The sequence below is a fragment of the Hesperophylax consimilis genome, chromosome 15, assembly GCF_061612785.1.
Source record: "Hesperophylax consimilis isolate HC1 chromosome 15, BYU_Hcon_1.0, whole genome shotgun sequence".
Lineage (NCBI taxonomy): Eukaryota > Metazoa > Arthropoda > Insecta > Trichoptera > Limnephilidae > Hesperophylax > Hesperophylax consimilis.
The window spans coordinates 10,747,422-10,766,444 of record NC_142850.1 but is presented as its reverse complement, the minus strand read 5'-3'; positions in this window follow the sequence as shown (position 1 = coordinate 10,766,444).

The window sequence follows — 19,023 nt, the reverse complement described above, 5'->3', positions numbered from 1 at the left end:
GTCGATTAGTAATAGGGTCCAGTATTCGAAAGTTAGGTGAGACACGTACTCGTTCCTTGTAGAACTCGCTGAGGGTCGATGGACGTTTTCCCCACGCTTTGGCTAAAAAGAACCGGGAGTTACCACAGAAAGGAGACATTAAATACCTACCACCCCATAGCGGGGGGGGCTTCGAATTAACAAATCACACAACGTGAAGTTAAGGGATTTATTGTAGATCAACCCCAAAGCGTAGGCCTTATTTTACTGTGTGCGATACCACAGGGGCGGGGAATATTCAGAGTTAGCTAGGCCCAGCACGATATCGTTTTGCAAAAGCGAAACTGAACGCTGGAGAGAAGGAGGTATAAAAACCTCATTCAAGCGAGTTAGGACAATTAGGGGGTCGAGTCAACACAAACTTAAGAACGAATTGTAGACCCGTTCTCATGTGACAAATGTCAACCGTGTAAAAATGTTGGGCGCGCGTTTGGCGTGTATCCCGACTACGCACCGGTGCCGAAGGGATCAATGACGCTAGTTCCTCAGAGCATCTTCAATTTTAATTCCGATAGAACAAGGACAGCATACCTACCTGACGCCTGTGCTCTAAAGATTGCAGTCCGTTTGTTAAGATTGGGGAATCTATCAAACGGACCGCCCGTTTTTGCACAGAGTCAAGGGTTTTTTTTCAGGTATTTAGGGGCTCCGGACCAGAGATGGCTGCCAAATTCGACAGTAGGGCGCACTTGCGATTTGTACAGGGTCAGCAGTTGTGTACTATTAAAGTATCTGCGGGCCGTGTACAGTACGCCCAGCTTCTGAGGGGCCAACTTTACTCTGGCTTCGATGGAGCCCCCGTACCTGAGCTGGTCACTTATAGTTACACCAAGCATATCAATGGAAGGCCTGTTCGGAAGATTGCTTCCGTTGAAGGAGACTAGATTATCATTTGGATCCCTTTTAGAAGTAATCAGACAGGATTGGGTCTTTGAAGAGAGATAACCGTCTATTCTCTGCTTCAAAGCCCTCCGAGCCGTTGGAGTTTGTGTGCCCTTTGGGAGCTTGTCAAACAAAAAGCTATCATGAACTGTACTGTCATCCGCATAGCAATGAATCGGTGCACATGTCAAAAGGTCATTGATGTGAAACAAAAACAAAGTCGGAGACAGAACCGATCCCTGCTGAATCGTTGATGCAGTGCTGGAGGCATTCTTGGAAGTTTGCGTAGACTCTCTCCAACATCGCTCTATATCATAGGGGTGAAAGCGGAGATCCATGTGCAAAATTCGCCTTACCGAACGATCACTGAGGCGAAGTGGAGCAGCATTTTTCCGGGCAGATCGAGTCAGACTGCGAAGAAAGGCTTGTCGAACGCGTTTAACATTTTCAGGAGTTCGAACTGTTTGCGGAGCTCCTCTTGGTCTTTTGTTGATCAGTTTACCACGCCTGCGAAGTGATTCAACCCAACGAAGGATGATGTTTCGAGAGGGAACAGCTCTATTCCGATGAATGTTGAAGTGGAGACAAAACTCACGCTGTACGACGGTGACGGACGAAACAATCATAGGCGAAAACGCGGTGCTCCACCGTCCACGGCTCCATGACGACAACTGGTAAAACAATGCTAGGAACTAACGAGTCAAGAGGCACTCCCCCTCCACCTCTCTCGTAGACGGAGGGGGAGAGTACTACTTATCTCAAAAACGTCCGTCCTCTCTGCCGCACCCTGTACAATACCTAATACAGGGTGGTGTAATGACTCGGTTTTGAGGATGCATAAAAAACTAATAAATTTTTTTACTATGACCAGTATGTAAACCCTTTATTTTCGTTTAGTTGTGAATACCACTTCATCAAGATGGCAGCCTCCAGCAGCAATACATTGATATAGTTTTGGGCTGCTTTTCTGCATATTTCAGGGTATGGTGGATGTTTCCGCCATAATACAGGTCTTCAGTTCTTTTAATGTGTAGGTTTAATTTGAAAAATTTCTCCTTCAAATAAACCCACAGAAAAAAGTTGCACATGTTTAAATGGTCATTACTTCTGCCCCGTGCTATACGATCAAACCAAATGTTTATATATTTCAACTACACTAACCGACATAATAATACCGAGCAGGATGATTAAACTTAAAATATATTAAATTATTATTTTTTTTTTTTCATATTTCTAATGTATCTTTTTTTTACACAGGAACATAATATTGGTAATAGGCGGACGATTCCCATCGACAATCCAAAACAACTTAAATACTATGATAATTTGTAAATGATACTTGCACATAAGTTAGACATAGCACAGTTAACCTTATATAGTGACACGGAGAGCACACTCAATTTTACGCTTAACACAATTTAATATTTTACAGTATTTTTAAACAGTGAAACTAACAAGTTAACAAGTCATTGAGAGACTGCAAGTTTAAGGAAGTCGGAGAGCGATCCTGCTGGTTCCTAAATTCATAACTGAGTGAGCATTGTCAATATAATTAAAAGTCAAAACTACTAATTAAGTATTATTGTCACCCAAACTACTACCGCGCGGCTGGGTCCCTAGTATCTACTTCAAATCACTCCACCTTAAATACAGGCTGACCCATCCTCCATTTTTCAAAAAAAATTTAAGTTAATAAAATGGATTCCCAAGGATTCATCAATCTGGCGAGAAACGCGGTTGAGGCCCTCACTGAATTAATAATTGACCCAACAAGCAAATTAAACAAAGATCAAATTGCAAAAAGGGTACCAAAAACAAATGCTATTCTCGGAACCATTGCTCAAATGGCTGCTAAAATGGCAGCACTCGAGGGTGAGCTGTCAGCTTTTAAAGCATTATCCAATAAACCTAACTAAGTAGTATCTACTTGTGAAGCAGCCGACGAACTCGAAGAAAGAAAAAAAAGAGCAAATAATCTAATAATCATAAATATTCCTGAAAGCTCTAAGCTCAACCAAATAGAAAAAATACAAGATGACAAAATACAAATTACAAATATCTTGAATAAGATTGATAGTAACATTGAAATTAACTCTATCAACACTTTACGCCTTGGAGCAGTGAGGCCGGATAAACCTAGGCCCGTTAAGGTTATTCTAAAGAACTCCCCCGAAGCAATAAATATCCTCAGGAGAAAAAACTTTTATCTGACCAACTCCACTGTTAAAATCTTTTCCGACCAAACACCGAACCAACGAAAATTCTTGTCGGACCTCCGCCAAGAATTGGAAACTCGGATAAAGGGAGAAGTTGGGTTAGCAATAAAATATATGAATAACAAGCCCACAATAATAAGGTCAACTTCAAAAAACTCAAACACATCATTTGATACGGCCAAAATATCCGAGGCTGCCGTACCAAACTCATAGAGCTACAAACTACTCTTCCACTACTCCAACACATTGAAGTTTTTCTTCTTACCGAAACTTGGCTTGATCCTGATATTCACACCGAGGAACTTGGATTTTCATCTTACAACACCTACCGCCTTGACAGAAATCCAGCCACTAGTACTAAAACCAGAGGAGGAGGAGTTCTTATATCCGTTACAAAATTACTGCCATCCACTCGATTAATTTGTAAACATCTGGACGTGGAACAGGTATTCGTTTTACTAAAAACTAAATCAGGCAAAATTCTACTGGGATGTGTCTACATTCCTCCTGGATCCAATATCACAGTCTACAGAAACCACATAGATGACCTCGAAACCTTTAAAAATAAATACCCTGATGCCAGAACAATTTTATTTGGTGACTATAATACCCCTTGCATTGATTGGATGAATAAGGACTCTTATAACAACTTGAGCCTACCAGAAAATGCCCGCAAAATAATAGATATGACTGAACTTACTCTCTCTACATCAAGTCAATCAAGTCTACAATACCAATAATCGGCTGCTGGATTTAGTATTCTGCAGTGATACCTCAGTCCATATTGCTAAATCAGTTGACGAGCTTCTCCCCCTAGACTGCCACCACCCCGCCCTAAGCATAACCATCACTACTAATAACTCACCAGATGACACAACTGTTCTTCCTAACCTAACTTATAATTTCTCCAAAGCTGACTATTCTAACATGAATCAATATATTGCAAATGAAAACTGGTCATTTCTTCACCATAATAATACTATTAACTATAATCTTGAATTATTTTACAAAATTATTAATAAAACCATTGAAAGCTTTGTACCACTTTCACACTTCAAGGAAGCGAAGTTCCCAAAATGGTTCAGTGGCGAGCTAATAAACCTAGTTATCTGTAAAAAAATTGCACACAAAAACTTTAGAGAATCGAACTCTCTTATCGACTACAAGATATTTCACAACTATAGAACTCAATGTAAAAAACTATCAAGAAATTCATATTTCAATTATATAAATGGAATAGAAAACTCTTTACCTTCTAATATACAAAACTTTTTCACTCACGTTAACTCTCTTAGAAAAAACAAACAAGGTTTACCCCTTTCAATGCACTTCAAAGAAAAGAGTAGTACTGACATGAATGTAAAAGTTAACTATTTTGCTGATTATTTTAAAAGCGTCTATGACGAAGATATCCCAGACAATTATATACCACCTTCGTCGCTTAACGAGAGCATACATATCCCTGCCATACACATCAACATAAACGATGTCATAAGTAAAATCAAATCCTTAGACATAAACAAAAAGGCTGGACCTGATAATGTACATCCCAATATCCTAATAAATTGCATTACTTCACTGGCTGAGCCGATTTTTCTATTGTTTAATCAATCCCTTGACACAAGGTGCTTCCCTGATATTTGGAAACGTTGTTATCTAAGTCCTATATTTAAAAAGGGTAATACAAGTGATGTTACTAACTATAGACCAATATGTAAGCTATCTGTAATTCCTAAACTTTTTGAAAAACTATTACTTGATAAAATTTCACCATGTATTAACCATCTCATTGTTCCGAATCAACACGGATTTTTGTCAGGTAGATCAACTCTGACAAATCTCTCGTTATATGAAAACTATATATCAAACGCATTAGCTAACAGAACTCAAGTCGATTCCATATATACGGACTTTATTAAGGCCTTTGACAAAGTATGCCATAAAATTCTCCTGATCAAACTACGTAAGCTCGGTATTGGCGGAAAACTTTTATAATGGTTTGCTAGCTATCTAACTAATAGAGTTTTACTTGTAAAAATCAATTTGTTCATTTCCAATCAATTTATAGCTACCAGTGGTGTACCACAGGGGTCTCATTTAGGCCCAATATTATTTTTACTGTTCATAAATGATATTCTAAATATATTTGATGAAGATATTAATACGTTACTTTTCGCAGATGATTTAAAAATATTTAAAATAATCCAAAGTGCTGAAGATTGTATCTGTCTACAAAATAATTTGAACAGCTTAATTAATTGGTGTTCTCTTAACAAACTTCATCTGAACATAAATAAGTGTTATTCAATTAAATTTTACAGAATAAATCATCCAATTATTCATTCATATAAACTCAATAACTCAATCCTTACCTCTGTCGAAGAAATTAATGACCTGGGGATAACTTTCGACTCTAAATTAAACTTCATATCGCATATAAATAATATTAATAATAAAGGAATGAAAATTCTAGGCTTCATTCTTCGAAATTCCAGAGGTTTCAAGAATATTTCAACATTAAAAATTTTGTATACATCCCTGGTTCGTAGTCAAGTCGAATATAACTCCTCGATCTGGTCCTCCCACTACAAATTACATTCAGATTCAATCGAAAAAATTCAACATAAATTCCTAAGACACATTAATTTTAAACTCGGTATTCCCATTGAAAATATAAATTATAATTACTTGATGAAAAATCTAAATTTATTAAAACTGTCAGATCGAAGAATTATATCCGACTTAATATTTATGTTCAAAATTGTAAATGGTAGTATAGACAGTCCTGATTTAATTAACCTCATTGAATTTCATATACCCACGAAAGCTACTCGTTCTAAAATTTTGTTTAAATGCAACAATATCAGGACTGAGTATTCCAAACACACGCTTGTACCTAGGTTGCATGAAGTTAGTAATAGATACGCAGATGTGGCAGATCTATTTAACTGCACGCAAGGTAGGTACAAGAGGGCTGTGCTTTCAAATCTTTTCAATCATAATTAATTTAATCTAATTCTACCTTATTTGCACTATACAAACTTATGTACTTGTATCTCTTGTTTACTTACTTACCTACTTACTCTCTAATGTCATTTCACAATCAAATGCCACATATATTTGTAATTCTTTTTTTTAAATATTTTAACTGTGACATGTTGTAAGAAGGATTATTGCCACACTGGGCGGTGTTGAAACAAAATTATAAAGGTGTAGGGCATGAGTGCCTCAGGAATGTATGTAACAACAGTGTTTTAAATAAAAGATAAGGGAAATGAATTCCATGACACAACATTTATTTCTACAACACTTCATTAACCTTTAAATAACATGAGAACTCTTTATTTAGTGACATTTATCTCAGGCGTGTGCTACTACCGAAGGTAGAGAGCACGATTGCTAATTTAAATATTGCATTGAAAGCGACAAGTGGGTGGCATCTATAATAACTAACCTGAAGAATGTAGTGACGGGCGCCAAGCGATGCGTTTATGCATTGCTGTAATTTTAAATGAAGAGACCAAGATGACCAAAGGTAAATCCACAAAACGGTGTCGTCATCCTTGTACGTAATCGTGTTTGCTCATGGAGAGGTTCTTGTCTTCCCGGTGTTTCACGACGTCCCGGAACCGCGGCCAAATAAATACTAAATTGTCGAGGTGCGCGTCTCGCATCGCGAGCCCCGTCTCCCGTTGTCCAGAGTTGCCATAGATCGGAGTTGTAAATAGAGATGGGCAGTGAATAATGCTACTGCTCTGTAGCGGGCATGAACTGACTGCTACAATGCCCCCTCAGCCAAAGGACTTATGGCTATAAGTCTGAGGTTCGCCTGACACCTCCTGACAAGTTTGATGCACCCTCCAGCAGCAGAAATGTATGGTGCGGATTAGGCGGGTAGTAGCGGCTTCGGCATTGCAGAGTTCCGAATCCAAATAATCCCTGATGTTCGGTAAGGTCTGGAGCGGTTGAAACCCCGCATGGAGATGACGAGCGAAGAGAGCGGTCCGGATGTCTTTGGTTGACGTATTCTGGAGATGGCGAGAGAAGAGTGTAGTCCAAATGTCTTCAGTCGACGTGGTATGGCGAAGTTTCCTTGAAGATTGAAAAAGTCTACACCTCATCAACCCTTGGTCACCGTTGAAATAAATAAAAAAGAAATATTGAGTAAAATGGCAGGCCCTTATCGAAGAAATAGTGTATAAAAAGAATCATTGTTCTAAACACAAAGATTTGATAGTAATAGCTAAAAAACAATCTTAAAAAGTTGAGTAACACTTGCAACAGAGTTGAGAATAGCTAAAATGAACAATGCCTAACTATATGACAAGTCAAAACCACCCAAAGTGTCTACGTGACAGCTAGAAAATTATTTTAAAATTCCCTATGAAGTAATTTTATTTGTAATTAAAACTCCACGAAAAATGACGGAACAACATTCCAGTGAAAAATTGATAAAAGCATCCAGAAATTAAACCAAACTGAAGATCAGTAGGTAATAGTTAGCTCATCTCGACATCGATGGCAGTAATGTATTTAACGAACAATAATAAATCTTCTTGGGATTATTATAGGACAGTATACCAATAGTTTGTAGAAATTATCTCGAAAATTAATTTAATAAATAATTTCATTTTCATACACATATTCTTCCGTCACCAAGTGAACCAGTGGGTGGCTGAAGAATACCGATGAACAATTGACAGAACACCTGATTCATTCCATACTTTTCCGAGCTCTGGAAAAGCAGGGAAGGAATCAAATTACGAAGAAAAATGTAAGGACATGCACTATGATTAAATATGTAAAACATAAAACCCATTACAGAACCAACCACCATAAACCTGTGAATGTGATAATGGCTTACCGACTATTGATATTGAAATTTTCATAAAAAAATCAACAAAAATATCTTAATTGTAAGCCTGATGAGGGCTATCATGTGCTAAAGAGCCTAAGCCATTATAACCCTACAACAGCTCTCCCAAATAAGTGCTGAAATGACAGCATCTAGATAGAAGGTATATTTCCTTCAACATACTGAAACACAACAGAAGAGCTAGTATGCTAATGTGTGAAAACAAAAGCACGAAGCACATAAGCTTATGATAAGGTCATTCAACCAGACATGACAACTTAATAAGTAAGGTAGAGCGCCAAACAAGCACATCTTAATCAATGATGCTGAGAAAATAGCGGTAAACAATAAACATAACGAAGAGAGCGGATCCTCATAAGAGAAATAGATGTGTATGACAATTTCCAGACAAAACACAATTAACAATAGATACGTAATAATCATTAGAAAAGACGACATAGTAACATACAAAGCAGGTTGAAAGGCGGAATGGAATTCTCCAGGGAAAAGAAAACCATTACTCCCAATCAACAAGGTAACAAAAAGAAAATAAGTTTCCTATACCCACGTGATCAGTGTAGGTACCAGAAACCCGTTCACTTTTTTTTTTGTAAATAATAATAAAAACAATTAATTTTCTGCCCTAATTAAATCTTTAATATGGAATGTTCCAATAGGCTTTCCCTTCATATCTGCCAGTTTGTAAACGACGGCCGAGACCTTATCAATAATTTTGCTTCTTAAAAATTTTGGAGCAAGTTTGGCGGAGAAATGCTTAGAAGCATCGGACAACACGAAAGAGCGTCTCCAAACAATGTCACCAACTTTGAATTCCACATTCCTTCTACGAAGGTCATAGTGAACCTTATTCCGTTCGTAGGATTGACGTAAACACGTCCTAACTTGGCAGAAAATGTCATTAAGCTCAGAAACATCTTGAGCCCATGTGTCACGTTTCGAGAATGTTAAATCTTCCGAAGAAAAATCAGGTGATTTGTAATCTTTGCCTGAAATAATGGCTTCCCTGCCAAAATTTAAAAAGAAAGGGGTGTAACCCGTTACCTCATGTACAGCAGTGTTAATAGCAAGCTCTATTTCAGGTAAATGATTTGCCCAAGTTCGATGATCCGTTCCCACGCATGAACTTAAGGCTGTAACTAAAACTCTGTTAATTCTCTCTACAGGATTATTCTGTGGATGATATCTACAGTTAAAAAACATGTGACGTACATGATATCTGTCAACTAAATGTTTCAATTCTTTCGAAATGTATTGGGGACCATTGTCTGCGATGATGCAATCCGGAACGCCAAATTTTAGGAAAATTTCATCCTCTATAATAGCAGAGACATTTTTCCCATTCGCACTTCTCAGCGGAAAAATTTTTGTAAATTTAGTGAAGAAATCAGCGACAACTAATAGATATTTATAACCTTTCTTGTAAGAGCTGGGAAGAGGTCCCAATAAATCAGTCGAGATAACCTGCCACGGACGCTGGACCAACTTAGGATCTCCCATAAGACCGGGTGCAGCCTGATTTGAACTTTTCTGTCCTAAACAAGTGTGACATTTAGATACAAATTTCCTTACGTCTGAAGACATTCTAGGCCAGTAAAATTTCAAACAAATCCTATTCAGAGTTTTCATAATCCCAAAATGGGCAGATGTAGGAGGTACGTGATGTAATGCAATCAACTCTTGTCTTTGATCCTTAGGAACAACTTCCTTCCAATCATTAGGCTTATGCAGGGCTTCCATACTCTGCACATGCTTATATAAAACTCCCTCTACAAGTTTCCACTTCGAAAATAACTCAGGTTTAGCTAAAACGTCACGACACATTTTATTGTACCACCGATCAGTACTAATAATGGGAGATTGAACAATTGATGAAATAACTAAAGGATCGCGAGATAAAGCATCTGGCACAACATTTTCCTTCCCTTTCCTGTGTTCAATAATAAAGTTAAATTGCTGCAATCTGACAGCCCACCGAGCTAATCTTCCTGAAGGTGATTTTAAGTTTACTAGCCACTTCAGACTATAATGATCCGTAATTACTTTTACAGGGATGGGTGACCCTTCAATGTAACCCCTGAATTTCTCCAAAGCAAAAATTAACGCATTAAGTTCTTTCTCAGTAGTAGAGTGGTTCCTTTCCTGAGCCGATAACGATCTACTAATGAAGGAAATAGGGTGTTCCCTGTTTTGATCATCTAATTGAGAGAGTACTGCGCCTAAACCTTCGTTTGATGCCTCACAAGAAATAGTAAACGGTTTATTAAAATCTGGGCATGCTAAGACCGGAGCCGCGACAAGAGTTTCCTTTAATTTAGAGAACGCCGCCTGCGCTTGATTATTCCAAGAAAATTTTTTACCAATAAACTCTTTTTTGGTTAAGTTGTGTAACGGAGCAGCAATAATAGAAAAATTTAAAATAAAACGCTTGTACCATGATATAATACCAATGAAACGTCTCAGACTCTTTTGTGAGGTAGGTACCGGAAAATCAACCACAGCCTTAACTTTGTCTGGGTCAGTTCTCAGACCATTACTATCTATGACATAACCGAGATATTTAAGCGATTCTCTACAGAATACTGACTTTTCAATGTTAATCGTGAGACCCGCCTCGAACAGTTTACGTTTCACAAGTTTAAGTAATGCTAAATGCTCTTCAAAAGTACTGGAAATTACAATAATATCGTCTAAATAAAAGAAAACTTTACCATCAAATTCTGGGCCAAAGATTTTACACATGAGCCGCATCATTCTCGAGCTGGCTCCATGAAGACCGAAAAGCATAGAAGTAAATTGAAAAAGACCCCTTTTAGGAATAGTAAAAGCCGTTTTTTCATTTGAACTATGTTCCAGTGGAATTTGATAAAACGCATCTTTTAGATCAATAGTGGATAGAAAACGAGCTCCCCCCAAGCTGTCTAAAATATTTGAAATGTATGGTAAAGGAAATGCGTCTCTCTTAGAGATCGAATTAATTCGTCTGGAATCCAAGCAGAGGCGGTAAGTGCCATTTTTCTTTGGTACAAGTAAGACGGGACTGTTCCAAGCACTACTGCTCGGTTCAACGACGCCCATCTCCAACATTCTATCAAGTTCCTTGTGTACAACCGGGAGCAGGTGAGGTGAAATCGGATAGTAACGCTGTTTTACAGGTATACTATTACCAGTGTCTATGACATGTTCCTCTAAATGCGTACGACCAAGTTTGTCCCCAGAAATTGAAATATAATCTTTAACTACATTATCAAGTAAATTTTGTTGATATTTGGATAAGTGATGTTTGTCCACAATACCTCTGACTTCAGAAGTAACCCGAGGAGCAGATTTTACTACCTTCGTATTCATAAACTTAGAAATATCCGGACAAATGTTAAAAGATTTCCAAAAATCAATACCGAGAATAACATCCGTCTTTATATCTGGCATGACAACAAAAATAAACTCTTTTACAACATTATTACATGTTATAGGAAGCGAGATTTTCAAGTTACAGCAAACGGAATGACCCGTCGCAGAGGTTAAAGAAAATGAATTATTGAGCTTAGCCAACCTGGCACCAAGTTTTAAAAGTTTTAAATGAAAATTGTTACCGAGAATAGAAACATGTGAGCCTGAGTCCAACAGGCCAGAAAAAACAGTTCCGAGTGTAGAAAAGGATACGAAAGGACGGCCGTCCCTGTCAGCCTTCCCTCCGTAACCTGATGCTCCTAAATTTCTGTAAAAATTCCTGACTACCGAAAGCCATTCTTGCCATGCCGGATCGAGAGCAGTGATACTGGTGGAGACGTCTTCCGCCAGCGGCACAGCTAACGTCCGGCTCTCGCGTTTTTTGACCTAACGCAAGTGCAGTCAGGAGTCTTAACGCCTGGACATCCACAGCGGAAGCAATGAATCTCCTCCCTGGAATTCACGTTATAACGTTTGAAAGACATGTTTTTATGAGAAGAATTCACATGCCTGAAAGAATTAGGTTTAGAAGGAGCATTTGTATTTGGTGGCGCCTTTACGCTGGCAGTTGAAGGGGTTTGAGGGGACTTTGAACCTTTCCTCTGGTCAGAACGACTGTCTGCCAATTCAATTAGTTTGCCCAATCTTTTTAGGGTAGTTATGTCCGGAATGGAGTTTAATGCAAGTTTCTGAATATATCTGGGAAGCATATTGCACTGGAGAATTTCCAAAATTTCTACATCAGGCAATTTCTTGTTTAATCTTTTATTTAGGATGAGAACATTAGTGATAAAGGTACCAAGTGAATCATTAGGTGCTTGCATAGTTGACCTCAACTGTGCAAGGAGTCTACGGTCATAATCGAGAATTTCATATTCCTCCTTGAGGCCTACCACAAGGTCATCCCAGGATTCGAAAAGGGAGCGATTGACCCTCAGCCAATCAAGGGCAATCCCATCAAAAAGTTCAAACGCGCCTAAAAAAAGATTGTGCTTACTTACAGAGCGAGACAGGGCGAGTTCTTCAACACGTTCGAGAAACTTCCTAATGCAAGTAGTGCCATCATACTTGATATTCCATAAATGCAGTGGAACCAACGGAGATGTGGGAACAATAATGTCTGCAACCTTGACGGAAGACATGGCGGATTCTTTTATTTGACTCCTTGTATCAGGCATTGTGACTAGATGTACCTAAAGATTAATTGAAAAAAAAAAGAACAACAAGGCAACATTAATCACGTCCGAAGACGGCAATAATAAATAGTAAAATTCCCAAAAGAGGAAAAATGGGTGTAAAATTATTTGTACCTACACATCTAATGGACAAAAGTTCAGAAATGGACATACACCAATACTATAATTTCAGATGTGGGAGTCTGGAACAACATTACAACAATAATAAAATAAAATATACGGGACACCCACCAGTCCCGCAGAGTATTCACGGCCAAAAATTAATTTTAAAATAATTATTGTATAATTATGGTTATATCAAAATATTATAAGAAATGCGGCCGAAACGTCGCGAAACAGAGAGACCCCCATGAGCCGACATAAAAATTACCTTCATCAAGCTAGTTAAAAAAAATGCCACCTGCAAAAATTATTGTCAACTCTCAATGCCAACGAGACCGAAAAAAGTAAAATTAAATGCCAATCGGGTTAAACCACGTGGTGCGCCATTGTAAGAAGGATTATTGCCACACTGGGCGGTGTTGAAACAAAATTATAAAGGTGTAGGGCATGAGTGCCTCAGGAATGTATGTAACAACAGTGTTTTAAATAAAAGATAAGGGAAATGAATTCCATGACACAACATTTATTTCTACAACACTTCATCAACCTTTAAATAACATGAGAACTCTTTATTTAGTGACATTTATCTCAGGCGTGTGCTACTACCGAAGGTAGAGAGCACGATTGCTAATTTAAATATTGCATTGAGAGCGACAAGTGGGTGGCATCTATAATAACTAACCTGAAGAATGTAATGACGGGCGCCAAGCGATGCGTTTATGCATTGCTGTAATTTTAAATGAAGAGACCAAGATGACCAAAGGTAAATCCACAAAACGGTGTCGTCATCCTTGTACGTAATCGTGTTTGCTCATGGAGAGGTTCTTGTCTTCCCGGTGTTTCACGACGTCCCGGAACCGCGGCCAAATAAATACTAAATTGTCGAGGTGCGCGTCTCGCATCGCGAGCCCCGTCTCCCGTTGTCCAGAGTTGCCATAGATCGGAGTTGTAAATAGAGATGGGCAGTGAATAATGCTACTGCTCTGTAGCGGGCATGAACTGACTGCTACAATGTTATCATTGTTTATGGTATATTTATACCGTTGATATTAAATAAATAAATAATACTGTCCATAATACGATCAGGAACAATACCGTTCTAACAAGGTTCCTGCCAAGTGCCTAAACCATTTTGACAATATGACAAAACGTCGAGATGATTCTGGTAAACGAAGGTTGGTTTTCCCTTCACTTTGACTAGTAATTAACACTAATAAACCACAGTGGAACCTCGATTTGCAAGTAACTTTGTTTGCGAGTATTTTGCAAGACAAGAATACAATAATTTGAACTTGATAAACGAGCATCGTTTCGATATGAGTAGCCGATGTACCTGTACGAACAATTTAACAACTGCGGCCTTTTATGGTCATATATGATCGGGCGTCCATATTTTACAAAAGTTTTTTTTCCTGTTATGCGGAAATAAGTAATTTTATTGACGTTAGAAAGAATAATAATAATAATTCTTTCCAGTTGGCCTGAATACTGGATGCTATAAATAAAATAATAAGAATAGCGAAAATTAATAATTCATATTTTGCTCCGCAATCGTAACTACTTGTTTAACTTTAAAAATATTTTTTATTATATGAATGAGATAAAAGTGAAGGTACTATTTTCTTACAAATTCTCCAAAAAAAACGAATATAATTTCGAAATAACAAGATCTCTCAATTTGTCGATGATAAGAGAAAAAATATGTAAATAAGTGGTTAGCGTTTTTAACACTTTTCACATTTGGTGTTAAAATTTTATTATTCTACACCGGAAAGACATTTTTGAAGTAATTTGATCTGGTTTTTAACACTTTTTCTTTTTACGGAAAATAAAAAAAATATATATTTATATATATATATATATATTTATAGCGCGTTTGAATCACACAGAAAACTAAACAAATGTGGTAAGTGTATTGAAGAGTTGAATCAGGGTAACACATTAGACAGATCACAACAGCGGATTGGAAATATAGCCATCTTTCTGGCATCCCTATTCTTAATTTGTACTTTACATAGGGTTTGCTCGGGGTGTGGATTTTTCTGTGGGCTGTCCTATCATACTGAAGCGACAAAAACGATGGAAAAAATATTGGCTGAGAAGTATTCCTAATTGGAACTTCTAATGTTAGCAGAATTGAAACCTTGGGTGCCGAACCAGCCTCCGTTTCAGTAGGGCGTCGTTGGTTTTTCCCGCGTCCATAATGCTGGTTGATTTAGCTCGTTAAAGCATTGGTCAAAGTGTTGGAGGACCAGTTTTAGATGTTCTCTCTGGAGCGGAGCCCTGCTTTAGCCATTTTCAGTCGGTGAAAGGACGTTTTCAAGGAGTTTCAATCGAAGGAAACAAAGGTTTCCTGAGAGTTTTCCTACTCGAGTTTGCAAGAAACAAAGCGGATAATGGTCATGCTATCCTTTGCTGATGTATGTGGGTGATTTTTTCTTTGAAAAAACGAAGAAATAGTGAGGACTATGGAATTGTTCCAACGATTTTCCGATATCTTTCCCGTTGCATCCGGGAAATATTTACCCAACTACAGGAGGAAAGGTCATCCAGCTTCAAGTAAGAAATGGATTCTGGTAAAACGCGTTGGGGGTGACAGAGATCGAATGATTTCAGATTCACGAAGTGATAATTTCTATTTCCCTGATCCTCCCCTATGGAAACCGAGGACACCATTTTCTACCTATTTCTAAATTATAAGCAAACAGTATGTAATGAAAGAGAGAGCGAAAAGGCGTCACATTAAACATGAAGTATCCTCTTCCATCGCGAAACCATTTTTTATATCAGGAAGATGCCTTCACAGCAACAAAATATTGCGATGACTATGATGACTGCGGACAAAAGATTGAGGTTATTCTGTATCGCATTTAAAATACATATATATGATTCCACCGACTGGGACGAGAAAGTGGATAAGCAGTAACCAAAGCCTATCGAATAAAATTGTGACTGTAGAGGTGAAAGCAATGAAAAATGAAGGAGTTGGACTATTTTAGATAACCACAAAATAAATTCGATCAAGAAGGCAAATATTTGCAAAACAGGTTTCTAGCCATCCTAAATTACATTCAGAAAGAAATAACTTGAAAAATAAACAATCCGTACTTTATGTTAAAATGTTCAGTAAAGTAAAGGACAAAAATGTACTGTAAATTATTTTTTTATTTTATGGTCTTACGGGTACCAATTTTTGACTTGGGTTCGGTCTTTGAAAGCCATTTTCTCAGGTTTTGTGTTACCGAAAGGACTGAAATTTTGCACATGTACTGTAAATTATGGTCTAGAGCGGAAACAATAACTTTACCTCAGAAATTTTGAATTTTTGAAAAAAAAATTGTCTTACGGGTACAAATGCGAGTCTTGGGTTCGGTGTTTGAAAGCCATTTTCTCAGGCTCAATGGTGCCAAACTCACTGAGATTTTGCACACGTACTATGAATTATAGTCTGAGGTGAAAACAATAAAAAAAAACCTCAAAAAGTAATATTTTTGAAAAAAATATTTGTTCTTACGGGTACAAATACGAGACTTGGGTTCGGTGTTTGAAAGCCATTTTCTCAGACTCAATGGTGCCAAAAGGACTGAAATTTTGCACACTTACTATGAATTATGGTCTGAAGTGAAAACAATAACTTTTGAAAAATTTATTTAGTCTTACGGGTACAGATATTATCTTTATACTTCAGGGTATGGTGAGGTAGTATGTATATGTGAAAGTAAGGTGGTTAAGTGAGTTTTCTTGTCCAACTTCTTGATTGAGTTGATTTTTTCTACACCCGAGTGATTTGTATAAACGTTCGGTGTGTGAACTCGGTATTTCTTCTCGGTCGTATAGTTTTATCAGGTTTGTTCTAAGGCACATGTTGTATTAAATTTGTATCATTTATGTGGTTAGAGTGTGATTTGCTGCTCCCTATAGTAATAGCATATGCAATAGCATGGAGCGACATTGCAAAAATCAAATCTCGGTATTGTAATAGCTGCCAAAAGATGCTTCATGTCATTCATATTCTCGTAAAAATACTTAAAAAAATCTAAAGTTATGTCTTCATTCAACAACCTAGCGATTTCGTAACGTAAAAAACGTAAATTTAGCCCTTTTTTCCCAAAATCTGAGTACAGTCTCAAAAATATAAAATAATATCCATTACTTTCAATTCCATTTACCTTATTGAACATTACATGTTTTATATAAAAAAAAAACACTGCATAAATTGCTGTTAAACTAGTGAGTTTGTGAGCGCTGTGGAGGTGGGGGGGATAATTTCGCTCCTCTTGTTTCGTCGCAGAAACTAGATGCGACTTGCATCTAGTTTCGTTTCGGCTACCGCTGACCGTAGACGTGTTAGAATCCTTGTCCGATTAAATTTTGACACATATAATTGTTGTGAAAATGAATGCAAATTACACGAGAAGAAAAATTTTATGTCCAATATTCGGGGCACCAACTGAAATGAACTCTCAAGTGTTACCTACTGTCTCAGAAGTGATAAAACATTATTTGTTCTTACGATATGAGCGTAATCTTAACTCTACAAAAAAACCGTCAGTATTCGAAATAAAAAGTGTTATATCTGCAATTGTTGAAGGAATTTGGAAGCGCGTTTCTATTCCCATTGTTTCACACAATCGAGTGATGAAACTGATCCAAGATCATTATAACGAATACTTAAAACTTAAAAACTGGTAAAAAAAAGTGTGCATTATTATGTTAAGTTAAATTCTTATAAAATCAAAATGAATAAACTTTTCGATATTGCTTCATGCAAATGTAACAATCTGAATATGTGTTCCTGCGAAAAGACGCGCAAGGTACCCACCAAAGAACAAGCATTCCTTCAAGACCAAAGATCCTCGAGAAAAATGATGCTGGGAGCAATAAACACCTACACAACAAAAAAATTACATCGGAAAATGATGATGCAAGTTCGTTTATCTGAACTTGCTTCGAAGGTCAGCTCATCTACAGCATCAGCGACAAAACCACGTCAACCCTTTTTTGATGAAAACCAATCATTTTCTTCACATTCTTCGCAACCTCCAGAAAATTCCCGTATGATGTAAAAACTCCCCACTTTAGCCAGAATCTGCGATCAGTATGGTTTGTCGGCATCAGCTGTTGCAAGTGCTACATTACAAGATTTTGGCATAGTAACCGAAGACGACTCTAAAATGGTGATTGATAGGAGCAAACTCAGACGAACTAGACAAACGTGTCGCACTCCTTTAATAAAAACATGGCAGATGTCGTCGGAGTCAATAAAAATTTGAGGTCTATATTTCGATGGAAGGAAGGATAAAACACTGTCTCAGGAAAAAATAGGGGATAGATATCATCGGAGAACGATTTCAGAAGAACATTATTCCATTTTATCTGAGCCGGGGTCTCAATATGTTGGACATGTTTCACCATCATCAGGAACTGGCAAAAACATTGCAAAGAGCATGTTACACCATTTAAAAATGAACGGTTTTAATTTGAATGATTTATCAGCGATTGGATGTGATGGGACTGCTGTCAATACAGGCAAAAAAATGGACCTATTAGATTCTTGGAATTTGAATTAGGTCATCCGTTACAATGGTTTATATGTCAGCTGCATGCAAACGAACTTCCCCTTCGCCACTTGTTTCAACACTTAGATGGTGCTACAACAGGACCTAAAGGGTTTTCAGGACCTATTGGAAAACTTCTTTCAAGCAGCTCTAAAAACACCGTTATAAATTATTCACCAATACACTTTGAGATGCAAAAAACTCAACGCAGAGGAATTGAAAAATTTGAGCACGGACCAAAAATACTTGTACGAAATATGTTTTGCAGTTACAACAGGTCACTGCCCACCAAATTTAGCAAACCGTCATCCAGGTATTATTTGTCACTCACGCTGGTTGACGACAGCAAACTCAATACTTCGATTATATATAGGAACAACTAACCCTTCAGTGAACCTAAAAATTCTTGCTGAATATCTTGTTAAAGCATATGCTCCGACATGGTTTGAGATAAAGAGGCACCCGTCGTGTAAAGATGGGGTATTACATGTTTTTACTATAATAAAACTCACCCGATATTTGAGCACCGATCTACGAGATATAATTAATCCAGTAATTCAAAGAAACGCCTATTTTTGCCACCCGGAAAATCTGCTACTATCCATGATAATGGATGACAACCTTATTGTAAGAGAATTGGGTTTGAGACGAATATTTAAGGCGCGAGATAGATGTCCGAGTCCATCTGTTGTTAGAGACTTTATTAT